The following is a 20,740-nucleotide window of genomic DNA, read 5'->3' on the forward strand; positions in this document are numbered from 1 at the left end:
TACAATTTTTATTACTAAACGTAATATTTATTTAATCAGCTATTTAAGAATAATTCTGTCATCATATTACACAAATGGATAGACTATAAGGGAATAATTTGTCATGGACTTGAACAGATGATTGCTATCACTACTTGTAACCATTGCATTTATACCAGTTATTCTCCTAATGACAACACTACCAAGTGTATATAGGAAACATAAACAATGTAAAAAAAATTGAAGGATAAACATTTAAAGAAAGACAGAAGCAGGTCTTCTAGCTATGGTAAGAGAACCTATGAACGATGAAGAGGCCATGGTCTAGGTTGTCCGGTCTAAGTCCATTGCCAGAAAAGCTGAAAATTTTCCTCTTTCCGTAGTACCTTATATATCTGACTACTTCCATCTCAGAGTCGTATATGAGTTGGAGCTGCAAAAGTATAGAAGAATGTCAAATGTGAGGATGTAGAAAAGGATTTGTCTCATGTTGAACACGCATCATTCAATCATACACAAGTTTTATGTTGTCCTCACCTGCATGAGAGCAGTATCAGAAGCTAGTTCTGATTCCATAATGTCAAGATCGGCACCCCATCCTCATTCATTTTCAACAATATCAACTTTGAAGTTGAGGCGTTGTTGCTGATCAATCCAAAGCAAGATGAACTTTGTTAGAGCATTCTCCCATGCACTAGTACCTGAAACAAATGCATAAAGCATTACATTATAAGATGAAAAAATGACCAAGTAAAACCATAGTTTCCAAAACACACAAAACAAATAACAAACAATGGGGACAACAACAATAGCCAAACTTTATTCTCACCGCATAAACAAGGAACGAGAAATATAAAAGGAACACAACACTTAATACAGAAGAAATTGCAACAGAAAACAGTAAACATCCAACCAAACATTAAAAATAGAACATTGAGTACTATAGTGGAGCAATCATGTGAGATAGCCTAGAAGTCTCCACAACTCAAGTATTATTTAGGAGACTTCACTCTTGTATCAAGTTTACCAAGTAATCGTATCTTCCTCTTCCTCCAACATGTACTACTATGCATTTGAGTCATCAAATTTAAATAAGGTAACTATTCTAGTTAAGTAAACACAATCTTGATGAACGAGGTGAGGTAACTACTCTAGTTAAGTAAGCACATTCAACATAATTTACTATAAAGGATCATCATTGTTGTTCTATAAAAATCAATTTGTCATATATGAAAATCTTAGTTGAAAACTCTTTTTAGATCTTCAATATAATTTTATAGTAAAAAAGATAAAATCATAATATACTAGCGGTGAGAATAAAAGAAACATCTCCTTTAAGGTGTAACTTCCATAGCAATAAAGAACCAACATATGACAAATCTTTCTAGTTTCTTCCAATATGAAACTACCATAGAAATTAAGATAAAACATATATCAAAGTTGTTAACAAAATTCAATTCGAAGAAGTCAAAGTACTAAACTTATAACACTCAAATACACATGCAAAGATGACAAATATGGTCTCATCTCTCAACAACAACAATAATATAAAGACAACAAATATGGTATATAAGAAATATGATATATAATAATATTTGAAGCATATGAGATGAGAATAAATGAGTTTACCTGTTTATTCTCATCCTTGAGTAAGGGAAGTTCCTCTTCAAAACAAGTTTTATGTTTTACCCTGCTAGGATGGGGGGAAATAAGGAAGAGTGAAAAATAATGAAACACTAAAATACTTTAGCAACTTATTGGTGTTGAAACACTTCAGCAACTGGTTTCCACACATTCATACCAACCAAATTTTGAAGTGTCTGGAACATAATGCTTAAATGATGTAATGCATAAATCAAAGAGGTCCAATGGAGACATAAAAACTTGCAATAAAAAATACCATAAAGGATCAATAACCACTGGAAGTGGTCATTTAAGAAAATTAAGGTTTGATAATTAGTAGAATGGCTTCATGGAAGTAAAAATATATACCTTTCCTGTCATATTGTCCTAAAGATTGAACTTGCATGTATTCTAAAAAAGTTTGAGCAATTGCCTCATTATGCTATTGCATATACCTTATAAATCTAAAAATAATATGTAAGAAAAAAACTGAACAAATAGAGCATGCCTGCAATGATTAAGATTGATGGATAATGCTAAAAAGCTTCAAATCGTAAATTAAAATAGAAAGCTCCAAAAAATAATGAAATAGGAATTAGAGATGTTAAAGATGGATAAAGTTTTAGAACGGAAACTCCAACACCCAGTTGCACCGCCTCAACCATTTGGTTCCATTTGAGTTGTAACTTGTAGGCAACAACAGTTGCACTGCCTCCAATTTAGCAAACCTACCTAGTAATGCTCGCCATTACATTTCCAAACAACCAAAAAGATTGAAGTGAGAAACAAAACCCCAAATCAAATAGAACCCTAAATAAAAAATTACCTCAAATCAAACAAAATCTCAAATAAAACAAAACCACAGATCAAATATAGTCTCGCATCAAGCCCTAAATCAGGTTCATTGTGATAGATTAGAATAAGGAAAACTGACTCTAGAGAGTGAAGAGGAACACCAAAGTGAGACTTTGAGTGAGATTGAGATTGAGGGTGTGATAGAGTAGAAGTAAAATTTCTAGGAAATTAGGGTTAATTCGAAGAAATTGGGGAAGAACACAGGGGATTCTTGTTGAATGAATGATCCCGAGAGAATTTTATTCAAGATGAAGAAGAAGATACATGAAGAATTCAGTTTTTGTTATTGAAAATTGGTTAATTCCAAAACAGATAAAACTTGCTATTTATAGCTAACAGTTTTAACTGTCATAACTGTCAATTACCAAAAAAGGAAACTTAAGCTATTATACTCCCGATTACATGAGATAACCCCCTACTACATATATTTCGTATCAATACCCCCCTAAAGACCAGACATGTCCTCATGGATGAAAGGAAGGAAATTGCCTCTGCAAATCAAAGAAAAATTCCCAAGTAACATCTTCAACCAACTGATGCTTCCACTTCACCAACACCTTCTTCACTGCCTGTCCCTTTCTCTTTACTGTCATCCTATCCAGAATTGCTTCTGGTTCCTTGTGTGTAGAATGGCTAGAAACCGTAGTTGGAAGAGTAGTAGAAGTAACGGCAGCACCCACATGCTTTTTAAGCTGTGAAACATGAAAAACGGGGTGAATCTTGGATTGAGGAGGAAGAGCCAAAACATAAGCCACCATGCCCACCCTACTAGCAACATGATAGGGACCAAAGAATTTAGGGGCCAACTTTGCATTCATTCAAGATTGAATCGAGTTTTGCCTATAGGGATGTAGTTTAACATAAACTAAATCATCCACTGCAAATTCCTTATCAGATCTATGTTTATCAGCATTTTGTTTCATGCGATCTTGTGCCCTTCTTAAATGAAACTTCAATACTCGCAGCATTTCCTCCCTTTTATTTAAACTTCTGTCCACCAATTCAACAGTATAACCACCAGGCAAATAAGGAAGACAAATTGGTGGTGGTTGTCCATACACGATCTCATAAGGAGTGGCTTGGATTGAAGTGTGAAATGTGGTATTGTACCACCATTCAGCCAAAGATAGCCAATGCATCCACTGTTGAGGAGTATCAGAATACATACACCGCCTATATGTTTCTAAGCACCTATTCACCACTTTAGTTTGGCCATTAGTTTGAGGATGGTAAGATGAAGATAGTTGTAATTGGACTCCTTGTAATGTAAACAAATCCTGCCAAAAGTTGCTGATGAAACCAGGATCCCTATCACTTGTAATTGAGTCAGGAAATCCATGTAGCTTGAAGACATTATCCAAAAATGATTAAGCCACATTAGCAGCAGTGTAAGGGTGAGCTAAGGCCATGAAATGGGCAGCCTTGCTTAACCTATCAACCACTACAAAGATAACCTGCTTTCCTGCTGATAAATGCAACCCTTCAATGAAATCCATAGTTATGTGTTGCCATACATGACCTGGAATAGGTAGTGGTTGAAGCAACCCTGGTGAAGCAGTTGTCTCATATTTACATTGCTGACAAGTAGGACATCGAATGATGAAGGCCTTGACATCTCTATTCAACACTTTCCAGAATACCACAGCCTTGATTCTTTGAGTTGTAGCATGCCTGCTAGAGTGGCCACCCACAGTAGTGGTATGTAACCAATTCAAGATATCTTCCCTTAATTGAGCATCATTTCCAACAACCAACTTACCCTTCCTGCGTAGCTCACCATGCATCCAAGTGTAATGCTTGTGAGAGGAAGGATTATGCAAAAGTTGCTCCTTCAAAGTCATCAAACTAGCATCTTGCTCCCAAGATAGTTTAATCCTATCTACCAAAACCGAGTCCACTTTGTGCACCACAAGAGCATTGCAAGTGTCCACCCTGGAAAGTGCATCAGCTGCTACATTATCCTTGCCTTGCCTATACTCAATCGTGAAATCAAACTCCATAAGCTTGACTAACCATTTCTGTTGGAAAGCAGTTGTTAACCTCTGATCAAGCATTTATTTGAGACTGCTATGATCAGTCTTGATTACAAAATGCCTATTGAGTAAGTAATGCCTCCAATTCTGAACAGCAAAGACCACTGCCATCAATTCTTTTTCATAAGTAGACAAGGATTGTTGTTGTAGACTCAATGCTATACTAATATAGGCTATGGGGTGATGATCCTGCATCAACACAGCACCCAACCCTGTTCCTGAAGCATCTACCTCAACCACAAATACCTTAGAAAAATCTGGCATAGCAAGGACAAGTGTTGATATAAGGAGTTGTTTGAGATGAAGGAAGACAGTTTTTGCTTCAGGTGACCAGCAGAAGTTGTCTTTCTTGAGCATGTCAGTTAGAGGCTTGGCTACTCCCTCATACCCCTTGACAAATCTTCTGTAATAACCAGCTAACCCCAAGAAACCCCTCAACTATTTTAGTGACTGAGGTAGAGGCCAATCTTTGACTACAATCAGCTTTGCAAGATTTGTAGCAACCCCTTCCTCTGAAATAAAATGGCCTAAATACTCCACCCTTGAAACTCCAAAAAAGCATTTAGATTTTTCTGCAAACAGCCTGTTTTCCTTCATAAGCAACAATACTCGTCTGAGATGATCAAGGTGTTCCTTCAAGGATTTGCTATAGATGAGGATATCATCAAAAAAAACTAGCAAGAACTTCCTAAGGAATTGATTAAAAATGGCATTCATGAGACCTTGGAATGTTGCAGGGGCATTTGTCAAGCCAAAGGGCATGACTAAGTATTCATAATGGCATGCATGTGTCCTAAAGGCAGTTTTCTGAATATCTGTAGGGTGCATTCGAACCTGATGATAGCCAGCTCGAAGATCAAGCTTGGAAAAAATTGTTGAGCCATGAAGTTCATCCATAAGATCCTCCACCAAGGGAATAGGGAACCTGTCCTTAACAGTGGCTTTGTTCAACTCCCTATAGTCAACACAAAGCCTCCAAGAACAATCCTTCTTGCCCACTAAAACCACAGGACTAGCATATGGACTTGAACTGTTCTGAATGACCCCAGAGTGCAACATCTCTTGTACCAACTTATCAATGATATCTTTTTGATGTTTGGCATACCTATAAGGTCTCTTATTCACTGGATTTGTGCCCTGCAACAGAGGAATAAGATGATTGTGGCCCTCCCTCATCGGAGGTAATTGGGAAGGTTCCTCAAAATCTTCAACAAAGGTATCCAGTAGCTGACTAATCTGGGTGGGTAATACAGTTGGCTCTGCATGAGTGGTGAGTGATTGTAGCAGTCCCCCCTCCTTAGGGCATAGTTGCAACATAGATAGTTGTACCCCTTCTGTCAAGACCTTATGCAATTATTGCTTCCTTATAGTTTTGATACCACCATTAGAAGAACCTCTTAGCACATGTCTTCTGCCTTGAACCACAAAATCCATAGTCAGTCTATCGAAGTTCCAGGTGATGTCTCCCAGTGTAACCAGCCATTCTATCCCCAACACAACATCACAACATCCCAATGGGATCAACATCACATCTGAGGTGAAATTGGTATGCTGAATTCTCCAAGAAAAGTTCTTAACCACTGCTGAAATTTGCAATTTAGTGCCATCAGCCATAGTTACCATGAGAGGATCCAATTGATCAATAGCACACCCCAAAGATATGGCCTTCTGAATGTTAAGGAAATTGTGAGTACTACCACTATCAACAAGAATATGCAGAGGTTTCTTATTGTAGTGCCTTGTGACCCGCATTGTTCTAAAACTAGCCATGCCAGTCAGAGCATTCACCGAGATAAGTGGATCACCCAAGTTTCTAACCTCATCCCTTGTCTCTCCGTTGGCAGCCTCACTGTCATCAGTATCACTACGCTCAACTTCCATCACATGAATCTGTAGTTTCTTATGGGACAAGCTATGCTCTGGCGTGTATGGGGTATCACAGAAATAGCACAACCCTTTTGCCTTTCTCTCATTCATAAATGCAGGAGTCAAACTTCTGTTAATTCTGGGCTTTTGTGGCACTAACTCCATTGTTGCCTCAGCTGGTAGTGTAGTTTTGACTTGAGCACTCTGTTTGGGAAAACCCGTGGTTTTATTGCTCCTGCTTGGGAATTGCAGCAAGGGGCTATGATTCTGGGATGCCTCATACAATTTTGCTAATGAAAATACTTTCCTAACTGACTGAGGCTGAAACATACACACCATCATTTGGACCTCCTGCTTCAATCCCCCCAAAAAACAACTGAGTGTGTACTCCTCGGATAGTTCCAACCTAGTGATAATCACATCAAATGCCTAATGAAACTCAGCCACTGATCATTTTCGTCTTAAGTTCATAAGCTCGACCATAGGATCATCACGCACCTCCCCAAACCTATCAATCAACAATTTCACATACTCCCCCCACAATGGCCAAGAACTCGTCCACACAGACTTGACAAAGGCAAGATGCCATTGCAAGGCTCTTCCTTCAAAGTGTACTACTGCCAATTTGACCTTGACTTCCTCAGGGGTACCATCAATCAAGAAATACGTTTCGCATTGATACACCCATTGTTTGACGTTATCTCCATTAAAACGGGGAAAATCAATTCGGGATAAGCGTGTGCCACAAGCATAATGCGAAGGAGGTCGTCTCTCACCCGAAGGTCCAACTCTGGAACGAACTGAATCATCCGTTCCATCCAATGAGTTTTTCATTAATTCTTCCATCGTCACCTTCAAGGAGTCATTCAAAGATTTCTAAATCGAATTCGCTAGTTCCATCATTTTTGATTCAATTTTTGCTGACATTCTGGATTCTAACCGTTCCTCCACCTCTCTGAATGATGCTTGACTTCTTGTTGAATCTGCCATAATTGCATGTTGCCGAGGAAAGACCTAATCTGATACCAACTGATAGAGAAGAAGTAGAATTTCTAGGAAATTAGGGTTAATTCGAAGAAATTAGGGAAGAACACAGGGGATTCTTGTTGAATGAATGATCCCGAGAGAATTTTATTCAAGATGAAGAAGCACCAAGGGAATAGGGAACCTGTCCTTAACAGTGGCTTTGTTCAACTCCCTATAGTCAACACAAAGCCTCCAAGAACAATCCTTCTTGCCCACTAAAACCACAGGACTAGCATATGGACTTGAACTGTTCTGAATGACCCCAGAGTGCAACATCTCTTGTACCAACTTATCAATGATATCTTTTTGATGTTTGGCATACCTATAAGGTCTCTTATTCACTGGATTTGTGCCCTGCAACAGAGGAATAAGATGATTGTGGCCCTCCCTCATCGGAGGTAATTGGGAAGGTTCCTCAAAATCTTCAACAAAGGTATCCAGTAGCTGACTAATCTGGGTGGGTAATACAGTTGGCTCTGCATGAGTGGTGAGTGATTGTAGCAGTCCCCCCTCCTTAGGGCATAGTTGCAACATAGATAGTTGTACCCCTTCTGTCAAGACCTTATGCAATTATTGCTTCCTTATAGTTTTGATACCACCATTAGAAGAACCTCTTAGCACATGTCTTCTGCCTTGAACCACAAAATCCATAGTCAGTCTATCGAAGTTCCAGGTGATGTCTCCCAGTGTAACCAGCCATTCTATCCCCAACACAACATCACAACATCCCAATGGGATCAACATCACATCTGAGGTGAAATTGGTATGCTGAATTCTCCAAGAAAAGTTCTTAACCACTGCTGAAATTTGCAATTTAGTGCCATCAGCCATAGTTACCATGAGAGGATCCAATTGATCAATAGCACACCCCAAAGATATGGCCTTCTGAATGTTAAGGAAATTGTGAGTACTACCACTATCAACAAGAATATGCAGAGGTTTCTTATTGTAGTGCCTTGTGACCCGCATTGTTCTAAAACTAGCCATGCCAGTCAGAGCATTCACCGAGATAAGTGGATCACCCAAGTTTCTAACCTCATCCCTTGTCTCTCCGTTGGCAGCCTCACTGTCATCAGTATCACTACGCTCAACTTCCATCACATGAATCTGTAGTTTCTTATGGGACAAGCTATGCTCTGGCGTGTATGGGGTATCACAGAAATAGCACAACCCTTTTGCCTTTCTCTCATTCATAAATGCAGGAGTCAAACTTCTGTTAATTCTGGGCTTTTGTGGCACTAACTCCATTGTTGCCTCAGCTGGTAGTGTAGTTTTGACTTGAGCACTCTGTTTGGGAAAACCCGTGGTTTTATTGCTCCTGCTTGGGAATTGCAGCAAGGGGCTATGATTCTGGGATGCCTCATACAATTTTGCTAATGAAAATACTTTCCTAACTGACTGAGGCTGAAACATACACACCATCATTTGGACCTCCTGCTTCAATCCCCCCAAAAAACAACTGAGTGTGTACTCCTCGGATAGTTCCAACCTAGTGATAATCACATCAAATGCCTAATGAAACTCAGCCACTGATCATTTTCGTCTTAAGTTCATAAGCTCGACCATAGGATCATCACGCACCTCCCCAAACCTATCAATCAACAATTTCACATACTCCCCCCACAATGGCCAAGAACTCGTCCACACAGACTTGACAAAGGCAAGATGCCATTGCAAGGCTCTTCCTTCAAAGTGTACTACTGCCAACTTGACCTTGACTTCCTCAGAGGTACTATCAATCAAGAAATACGTTTCGCATTGATACACCCATTGCTTGACATTATCTCCATTAAAACGGGGAAAATCAATTCGGGATAAGCATGTGCCACAAGCATAATGCGAAGGAGGTCGTCTCTCGCCCGAAGGTCCAACCCTGGAACGAACTGAATCATCTGTTCCATCCAATGAGTTTTTCATTAATTCCTTCATCGTCACCTTCAAGGAGTCGTTCAAAGATTTCTGAATCGAATTCGCTAGTTCCATCATTTTTGATTCAATTTTTGCTGACATTCTGGATTCTAACCGTTCCTCCACCTCTCTGAATGATGCTTGACTTCTTGTTGAATCTGCCATAATTGCATGTTGCCGAGGAAAGACCTAATCTGATACCAACTGATAGAGAAGAAGTAGAATTTCTAGGAAATTAGGGTTAATTCGAAGAAATTAGGGAAGAACACAGGGGATTCTTGTTGAATGAATGATCCTGAGAGAATTTTATTCAAGATGAAGAAGAAGATACATGAAGAATTCATTCAGTTTTTGTTATTGAAAATTGGTTAATTCCAAAACAGTTGAAACTTGCTATTTATAGCTAACAGTTTTAACTGTCATAACTGTCAATTACCAAAAAAGGAAACTTAAGCTATTATACTCCCTATTACATGAGATAAACCCCTACTACATACATTTCGTATCAGGGTGAGAGTGGGGTTGAGAGTGAGAATGGGATTAAGGGCGAGAGTGAGGAGGGTGAGACCGTGAGAGTGAGGAAGGTGAGACTGTGAGAGTGAGGTTGAATCAGAGTGAGAGGTATATTGTATTTGTGAGGTTGGTGCAATCTTATATTTGATATTCAAGAATGGTTTCCTCTATTGTTTATTTATATATTATTAGGCCAACGAGTTTTCATGTTATGTTTTAAAAACGTAAAAAAGAATGTGTAAGAGAACAATTCAAAAAATTGTTCCCTAATGTGCTCTACAGCCACGGTTTTAGCACCGTCGTAAATGAAAGCGTTGCCATAAACTAAAAATGTTATAGTGACCATACGACATACGCAAGAAGCCAGGCCATTCATAAAAATATTGTTGATATCGTGGAAAGATACAATGTAAATATTGCAAAAGATTTGGGCACTTAGAGCAAAATTGTCGCAACAAAATAATCACCAGGCCAATTTCACTAAAGAATATCAACATGACCAACAACTATTCTATGCCAACGAAATCTCTAGTCATGATAAAGAAGAAATCTGGTACTTGGATAGTGGTTGCAGTAACTACATGGCTAAGGACATGAGTATTTTCAAAGACATTGATGAGTCTGTCAAAGTGCAAGTTCCATTGGGTAATGGCACCATGGTTGAGTCCAAAGGCAATGGCACTATCATGGTGGAGACACAATCAGGTACGCGACTTATCAAAGATGTCTTACTAGTTTCTAACCTTAAAGAAAACCTCTTGAGTATTGACCAAGTGATGGAAAAAGGCTACTCTCTCCACTTTGAGGGAGATACATACAATATATATGACAGTAATAGAAAGCTTGAAATAGCCCAAGTTAAAATGGAGAAAAGAAATAGAAGTTTTCCAATAACTTGGAAATATGCTACTAACATCGCCATGAAGGTTCAAGTTGATGAATCATGGCTATGGCATCAAAGATTTGGTCATCTTAACAATCAAGTCTTAAAGCTATTATATCATAAAAGAATGATGAAGGATCTTTCATGCATCCAAGAGAATTAAGGAGCTTGTGAAGGATGTCTACTTAGGAAGAAACATAGACTACATTTTTCAAGTGGGAAAGCTTGGAGAGCAAAACGCTTGTTGGAGCTCATACATACTGACGTATTTGGGCCAATGAGGATGCCATCACTCACTAATAACATGTACTTCATCCTCTTCATTGGTGACTTGTCTAGAATGACATGGGTCTATTTTATAAAAGAAAAATCAGAAGTCTTTGGAGTATTCAAGAAGTTCAAGGCCTTTGTCGAAAAGCCAAGCGGAAAACGTATAAAAGTACTCATAAGCGATCGTGGCAAACATATAAATATTGATGCACACTTTCTATAAGCTTCCACACTTGTGTAGAAACAAGTAGTGATGTTGTATCTAATATCTATAATTATCCTAAGCTTCTAGTAGATTCGCATTTAGTATTATAATTATGTAAGTATCTAAAAATCTTGGGGAAATGTAATACTAGATACTTATAGAACTATCTAGTCCTTTTATAAGTGATGTAGAAAGTCTATAAATAGGCATTCACCCTTCATTTGTGAAGCATGCAAATAAGAAGCAAATCATTCTAAAAATCAATTCGGGATAAGCATGTGCCACAAGCATAATGCGAAGGAGGTCGTCTCTCGCCCGAAGGTCCAACCCTGGAACGAACTGAATCATCTGTTCCATCCAATGAGTTTTTCATTAATTCCTTCATCGTCACCTTCAAGGAGTCGTTCAAAGATTTCTGAATCGAATTCGCTAGTTCCATCATTTTTGATTCAATTTTTGCTGACATTCTGGATTCTAACCGTTCCTCAACCTCTCTGAATGATGCTTGACTTCTTGTTGAATCTGCCATAATTGCGTGTTGCCGAGGAAAGACCTAATCTGATACCAATTGATAGAGAAGAAGTAGAATTTCTAGGAAATTAGGGTTAATTCGAAGAAATTGGGGAAGAAAACAGGGGATTCTTGTTGAATGAATGATCCTGAGAGAATTTTATTCAAGATGAAGAAGAAGATACATGAAGAATTCAGTTTTTGTTATTGAAAATTGGTTAATTCCAAAACAATTAAAACTTGCTATTTATAACTAACAGTTTTAACTGTCATAACTGTCAACTACCAAAAAAGAAAACTTAAGCTATTATACTCCCTATTACATGAGATAACTCCCTACTACATATATTTCGTATCAGTTTGATTTAGGATTCTCTGTTACTAATCTGTGTATAGGTCCACAGGAACATTCTGTGAGTCTGGCTTCATTTTCTACCATTTCCTGATATGTTACCAAACATAGGGTTTAGAATTAATCAAGTTTTAGCACTTGTATTACAAGTAACAAACAAGAACAAAAAAAAACGGAAGGGAACGATTAAAAGGAACGGACTCGTGGTAAAAAAAGATGAGTTCAGGTCTATGTCCGGATCACCCGACTCGCCTTATAGTTATATATTCATAATATTTGAATAAGTACATATGAATACTCATTATGTTCAGCCCATATAACTCAAATATCTATAAGTCTACACCAATTATCATGTCATCCTTATTTCTTACTCTTTTTTCATTGTTTACTATTTGATTAATTCAATTAAAAATATACATTATATAATTTTTACTATTTTTCTTATAGAGGTGGCGACGTAGATTTCCAAGTCACAAGGAGTTAAAGATGAGCATACAATCATGAATCTTAATCGATAGAAAACCAGTTAAATTTTAGTTTTTATGTACTTTGTGTGAATTCTAATTTAAATTTCATTTTTCAGTTAATAACTAGTTATTTATTCATTTTTGTGTGAATTTTTTACTATTGGTATGTTATTGTCATATCAGTTTTCATGTGTTTTTTATCATTTACAAGACCACTTCAACTTATGTTGACACTTGACAGTTTAAATTATTCTGAAATTTTCAATATCTTCTATCATTTTTAGTCATTTGATTGTGATAGTTTTTAGTTTGAAGGATACAATTTACGGTTTATAGTTTATATACTAATGTATGTGGGATGCAAGTTTTAATCGAGTTTATATACATATTGTGATAATTTTGATTGTGCGTCCTTAAAGATTTGAGAATAAAAATATGTTTTTCATTTTGTCTTTTCGAACCCGGACCCGTTACTATCTTGACCCGTCTTATTTTGGAACCGTCCTTCACACGTCTCATCCTAATTAGGGAATTAAGGAAGGGTTCGGGTTCAAAAATTGACCCGATCAATATTTAGGGATGGGCGAACCCATGTTTAACCCATCCCAACCCCTACTACCCTCACCTCTATAACCCTTGAATTTTGACCACTATCTCAGACCCTATATGCTCCTTTCTGTTTGTTCTCATGGTAATATTAGTTCACACCACTTACCAAAACATAAAATATTTGTTTTTTCAGTGCACAATACCTGGAAAATCTTAGGTACAACAATGGCAAAGAAAACACAGATTTATATGTACAAAAGACTTCTCAGAAATGGGTTCTGAAAGATAAGGTGATCATGCAAAGATCATAGAATTGGACTAAAAAAATGGCCACAAACAAAAGGAGAAGAGGTGGCTAGAAAAATGAAGCCAATCTAATTGAAATCTTGGTGAATTCTATTAAGCACTAATTAATGTGACAAAAAGAAGCCACCAGAAAAAGAATAATGAGGGAAAAAGATGAAGAAAAGCAAAGATATGTTGTGAAATGAAGACTCAAAGCTTCTCCACTTCTATTTTCACTACTATATTTTTTCATTTCTAAAACACTATCATGTTAACTTGACCTTTACTGGTTTAGGTTGTCTCTCCTCCTTTCTAGGTTATGGTTATGGTTCTGGTCTTTCTGCCATTGGTTGAGCATTTGGAGTCCCCTCTAAGTTGATGAACTTTTATGCTCAGGCATGGATGTCATCCATGCTGTTAACTTGGTCTTTAGTCAACTCTATTTTGAATAATCATAATTATAGTCCAATGAATAGGAGATCCACGATGAAAATCGAGTTTTAGCCTTTAACCTTCACATTCCCCTCATTAAACTAGTCTAGATAGTCCTTCATTGATTTGTGACAGCCTTGTCTAATGTTGGACAAGAATTAGGAAGAGCAGGGTGTTGGGTCCCACGAGGCTCTACCACTCACCTAGAGGGGCGTGAATAGGTGATAAGGTACATAATGATCGTCGCTCGATAAACACAGAAATTATACAAATTTACGCATTATTTAATTGATTAATGACAGACTTAATTGATTAAATCATATGCTCTTAATAGATTGACTACTCAACTTAATTGATTAATTCGATACGCTAATAATCGATTATCTGGTTCAATTACAGTGAAAATAAAATTCTTTCGATCATCTAAGAATCCTAAGATTCAACCAAACTTACATGCAATTATACAGATAATTAAGAATAGTAAATGCACAATACAAATATATAATTATCACATAATTACATGTATGTCAAGTTACGTAAATCAAGTAATTCAGAAATGTAAAAAGGTTAGGGAAAGAAGAATAAAACTCGGCTTTTTATCCTGGTTCGTTTACTATCCACTACAAACTACATCCAGGCTTCCCCTTCTAATCTTGGGAGATTTTATCTTCACTGTGGAATCTTCAATGTTTCTTACAAACACAATTCCAATACAAGAATCAAGACTCTCCTTTCTTGGATCTTAAACCCTCACTTCGGTTTGACTACAAATCTCGCCTACTACGATATCTCACCGTTCGCAACTCTAGCCCCAGCCTAAGTATCACTTACAACCAAGACCTCTTTTTTCTCGCGAAGACACCTACCTAACCGCAGCTAGGGTTTTGTCAAACCTATTATCTTTCTTTGGTGATACAACACACCAAGAGAATGTGTTATTGCCTAAGTCTAACTAAAATTCTTCAAGTTACATATGCACCTCAATGTGCATATTTTACAATATTCTACGAATCTAAGAACCCCTAAGAGATCTCACAAATACAGAAATACAATGCGTGAGATGCAAGTTTCTTTTTCACAGATTTGACAATGAAAGCTCAATGGGTATCTTGTTAAGATTCACCCTTTTCTTTTCTTGAAAGAATACTTAGAAAATCTTTCCTAAAGATATGAAAGTTTGAGCTTTAGATCTTCTCAATAAAGTGTAAAACTCTCTGTTTTCGAAAATGTGTTCTAACCCTCTAAATCAATATTTTCCAATATGACCTATATTATTATGAACCAATATGAAAAACTTGGGTTTATATGTTGTTTTGTTTTTAACTGTAGTTAATCGATTATACTGAACCTTAATCGATTAACTGGTTTTTTCAAAATAACAGAAAACAAAAACAGTTACTAGCTTAATCGATTAACAACTAATTTAATCGATTAACGGGTTTCTTACCAGCTTAATCAATTAGCACCTGACTTAATTGATTAACAGGTTCCCAAAACTTAATCGATTAATATGACTCATAATCGATTAAATGGTTTTCTAAAATATATTTTTAATGATGAATGAACCTCCTACATGATTTGTAAAAGCATGATGCATGTCTTTGAATGATGTATGATTTAAAACTCTTTTTAAATGCATTCAAAACATACTATCATGTATGTATGCATGTGTATGTAAATCATGTTTGCATGTAAGTCTCATTTTAGTTATTATTGATTTTAGCTTCTGAAACTTTCATTAGGGTTCATCCTAGCCTAGACTCTTACTAAGCAAACATCTTAAGACCTAATAAAGATATAAAAATACTTAATCCCTAGATCTTCTTTTGAATGTTTTGTCTTGTATATACTTGAATCTTGACTTTATCGTTGATACTTATTATTTGTTGATTTTCTCATCCTCCCAAGCTTGTCCTTCAATATTTATGCATGTTGTCACTCCTTTGCCTTTATCACTCTTTTGTCTTCATCAACCTTTGTGTGTATCAAAACATTATGTGATGCATGCTTGCCTCTTCAATTCGCATTCATGCACGCTTACATCTTCATAGGGTTATTCCTCACTCGTCGTAAACCTAATGTTGAATTTGTCCACAAGGAGTAAGAAGGAAGGAATGAGAACTTGATATCTTGCTTGAGAAGGAAGACAAAGGAGAAGAAGAACTTGGAAATGCAATGGAGCATCTAGTACCTAATTCTAGCTCTATGAAAGTTAGTTAGGATTTGTTAGTTTTGGAAATTTAGTTAGGATTAATTGTAAAGGTTTCCTTACATTGTAATTGCTAGTTATGTGTGAAGGGTTGTTATTTAAAGTGCTAATTTACTTATAATTTATTCATTCAATTTAATCAATGAAAGTATTATTTCTTCTTCACAAAATAGTGCCTTATCTCTTCTTCTTTATTCCATCTTCATCCTTTTTTTTAATTCAATCATGTTTTGATTCTTCAATATAAATGTTAGCCATTATTTTAATATGGTATTAGAGTTTCTCTTGAAGCTAGTGCATAGAAAACACTGGATACTAATTATCTATTCCCTCGTCTACACTTCTACTTCTTGCAAATTTGAAACCAAGTGAATCAATTCAAGAACAATGGCAAACACCATTGTAGTGATCAATCCAATCAACGACTACTCAATTTCAAATGAGAATCTAGGAACAAATATTTTTCAAAACCTCTAATATAAGCAAATTATCACTCCCAGTCAAGATCAATGACCATGGCTTTGAAGTCAAAGAATAAGGTATAATTTATTGATGGATCTCTTCCTAAACATGCTATAGATGATCCCTTCTTCAGAGGACAGATGTATAACATTGGTACTTTCTTGGATCAATCATTCCATAGATGCGTCAATAGTGCAAAGTGTGTTCTAACATGAATCATCATATGAAGTGTGGAGTGATCTTTAAGAAAGGTTTTATCAAAGAGATGTATTTCAAATTTGTGATTTACAAGAGGAGTTCTGTGATTCTAAACAATGTAATTTATCAACCAATCCTACTTTACATATTTGAAGAGATTATGGCAAGAACTAGATAATTTCAGGCCCATTCTAATGTAAATCAAGGGGGGATAACCTATGATTTTTGGAAGACAAATCATCCGACTAGGAGAACCCCTTAGAGGTCATATTCTTGCAAAGAATTCATAGTATAGTTTAGTTTATTTTATTTGCATTGTTATTAATAAATGAGTATTTAATTCTCATGTAGTCTGAGGATTTATGTTTATTTTTTATTCAAGTATTTTAGAATTTAATTTGATGTATTTTGGGGATTGGGAAATTATTTATTTCCTTGTAATTTGGCTAAGTAGTGGCTAAGTGGTGTAGCATGAACAAGGTGACATGAAAATAGGAAGGATGTAAGAGCACAAGAGGACCCAACTACAAATATGGAGTGCAAGGCTTAAAAGATAAATAGGGAGATTTATTCAATTTCCATGGCCAAATCAGATTGGTTTAATCAACATATGGTTACTCCTCGGGATAAAACAAGGCACAAATTAAGGAGATGATAAGAGGCTGATTGGAGCAAGTCAAGGCTCTACTTGGCTTTCAATTTCAGAACCAACTTGTGGCTATACTTAAGGTATGAAGATAAGATGATCAAATCCACTTAAGCAAGGAAATTCTATTATTAAATTCGGCCAAATTAATTAGAGGAATTTGCAAGGGTGGTTCAAATCCAAATCTTCAACCATTCAACAACTGAAGATCAAGTCATACTTCGAGGAATTCAGCCAACAGCTCCAAAATCCCAACCAGGTTTATTTTCATGATTAAATAGGATATTACCTTTTAGTATTCAAAGATAGTTAAGATTTTATTTTAATTAGGAGTTAGTCTTACCTTTAGCCAAGGCAGGTTGCCTATTTATATTTGATTCATCATTAATAAAAGTTAAGTTTAATTTTGAGAAAACCTTGTGTTTATTTTAGTTGACAGAATTCTCCTAAAAATCTTCGTTGTTGGTTGTGGCCACCATTGATGAATTCTTATCAAGCTTCCTAGCTTGTGGCGAATAATACTGGCTTATCAAGCATTCTTGCTTGTGGAGCTTCCCCCTTCTAATCTTTTCCATTTCCCTCACTAAAACAACCCAAATTCTCGATAATTCACCAAAACCAAATTACAACTTAAAAAGCTCAAAACTTCAAGCTAAAACGATCCTAATTCTAAGCAGCACCCTTGAGGTTATCATCACATTCCATATTATTCTTGCATAACACAATGTCATGTGATTTGGTACGTATTATTAGATCCCGTAGGAAAACTGATTATGTCATTAGATTTATAAAGGGTCTCAATGAACGATATTTTGCTTCAAGGTCTAAAATTATGTTGGTAGACCATTTACCTACATTAAACAAGGTGTTCTCAATGCTAATGCAACAAGAAAGGTAGATAAATCTTCCATATGGTGGATGAGTCTAAAGTTCGGGCTAGTACCAGTTATTATGTTCTAGGAAGAAACATATCCAAAGAGGTTTTAAAGATTTTAGCAATAATGGCAGAGGTTTTAACTTTAACAATGGAAGAGGACAAGGAGGTAGAGGATACAACTCACAGACGTGTTCTTATTGCAATTGAACTAGTCACACTTTAGATGTTTGTTACAAGAAGCATGGCTGCCCTCCACATTACAAGAAAGTCAGCAATGTGAACAATCTAATGGGAGGTATTGATGAATATGATGATCATCAAGATAGTGCAGACAATACTTTTATGAAGGAATCTCATGATAATGAATATCTAGGAGTCACTCCTTATCAACACAAGGATATCCTAGCTGTTAAGGATAGAGCACAATATGGAAGCACAGGATTGAATCAATTGAGAACAAAAAAGAAGCAAGTAAAGGATAAAGAAAATAACACACAAAATTTAACGTGGAAAAACCCCTCAGTAAGAGGAAAAAAAAACCACGGGCGATCAAGAGCAAAATTCCACTATGTAAAAGAAGAGTACAAGAAATCCTCTTATAATGATGAGGACAAATGACAATATTTTTTCTCACAAATACTCTCTCAAATGGAACAAGAATTCTCACCAAGAATGCACTCACAATATATGTGTAAATGAAAGAGATGTGTGTTGTGAAGATGATTTTGAAGCTCTCTATATGTGTCCTTTTATAGGCAAGCAAAGTCTTGGTATCTTGGGTATGAAGCATTGGATGCTTGAAAACAAAGTCATAAAAGTGACATAAAATGTCATTAAAGAGAGTCATAAAATAGTCATAAAATTCTTGTAAGGCATAGAAATGAGAGGCTATGCCTAAGAATTCTGGTTTGCAGCCTCAACACATTACCAACCAAATATCCACTCTGAACCCTACTAACCATACAAGGGAAACAGGAGAGACATATATTACCTTACCATGAGAGATCAAAATAATGAATAATAGATACAAGAGAAACGTATCATGTCTACTACTCCTTATAGAGTTCCAAACTTTTAGAAAGATTTGCCTTCTTCCTGTTAGATAACCTAATGGAAGCGATTTTTCTACTAATATCGTTGGCACAGTGATGATCACTAATGACCTATATCTATCCAATGTTATTCACATACCTACCTTCACTTTTAACCTCACCTCTGTTTGAAAACTCACTCTTGACCTCAATTGTAAGTTGATTTTCTCCCAATCTAATTGTCTAATACAAGAGAATAAGAATAACACATGGAGGATGATTTGTGCAAGGAATATTCAAGGGGGATTGTTTGCTATGAACTTTAGAAGTCTGCCCATCAACTCAACTCATTGTGTAAATCATTTTACTTCATACAATGATGATGTTTCGCATAAAATTGTATGCCATCCATCACGCAATAACCTTACTACATTAAGCAAGATTTTGCCTTCCATTCAATGTAATTTTACTCAAAATCTATGTGATATAAGTCACTTTGAGAAACAAAAGAGGTTGCCTTTTCAAAATAGTGTTACAAAGTTTGGTAGAACACATGTTGACATTTGGGGTCCCCTTTCTATCCCTTCCTGTTTAAGCTATAGGTATTTTTTTTTTTAAATTTTGATGATAAATAAAGGCACACTTGGTTGTTCTTTATAAGGACTAAGGTATAAACTTCTACTTTAATCAAGTTCTTTGTGACGCTTATAGAAAGTCAATTTAATAAAAATTGAAGAGCATTAGATCATATAATGGTTGGAGTTTAGACTTCAATATTTTATGCTCTTAAAGGCATTATTCATAAAAACACGTATTTTGAAACCTCATAACAAAATAGTTGAGAGGAAACATCAATACATTTTAAGTATTGTTAGAGTCTTAATGTTTTGGTGCTATTTACCAAAATGTTTTTAGAACTTTGTTGTTAATCATGTTATGTTTTTTATTAATAGAAACCCTATACCTTATCTTTAGGCTAAGTCAACCTATCAAGTTGTTTTTAGTCGTGACCCAAATTTTCTTAATCTCAAAATGTTCGGATGTCGTGAACAATAGGAAGAAGTTAGATCCAAAATCAATTAGGTGTGTTTTCATGGGTTTTAAACCATGGTTAAATGGTTATATCCTATTTCATTGCAAGTGAGATTTTCTTATCACAAAATTTTATCTTCTATAAGTACATTTTCCCATTTGCAAATCCGTGTAGTATCTTTGATTCCCTAACAAGGAGTTCAACTCCTCTCCAGTACTGGAGAAACCAATACTTGAATATGAGGATGAAATTTTTTGAAAAAAATATATTTATTTTTTAATAGAAAATAATATGTAATCATAACCGTTAAAAGAAAAAATTTGCCACATGTCTTAATCCTATCTAATATTAGACTCTCCAGTACTGAACATGATCCCCACTCCCCAACAAGTATCTCCTTCCAAATTCTAATGGTCCTCATATGTCATTACCTACATCCTCTTTTTAACATTCAGGATCACTTTCTTGACTTATCCTCAAATATTTCTTATTCCTTTCCTAACTCATCTTACCGTGCTGAAAACAATT

At 36.0% G+C, this 20,740-nt stretch overlaps 1 long non-coding RNA gene across 1 annotated transcript; it reads left to right on the forward strand.

Annotated features, from left to right (window-relative positions):
* LOC109354106 lies at positions 206-13,925 on the forward strand. Its single transcript, XR_002108500.1, has 3 exons — positions 206-405; positions 7,393-7,399; positions 13,892-13,925. It is a non-coding gene; the product is annotated as an uncharacterized LOC109354106 (long non-coding RNA).

The sequence above is a fragment of the Lupinus angustifolius genome, chromosome LG08, assembly GCF_001865875.1.
Source record: "Lupinus angustifolius cultivar Tanjil chromosome LG08, LupAngTanjil_v1.0, whole genome shotgun sequence".
NCBI lineage: Eukaryota > Viridiplantae > Streptophyta > Magnoliopsida > Fabales > Fabaceae > Lupinus > Lupinus angustifolius.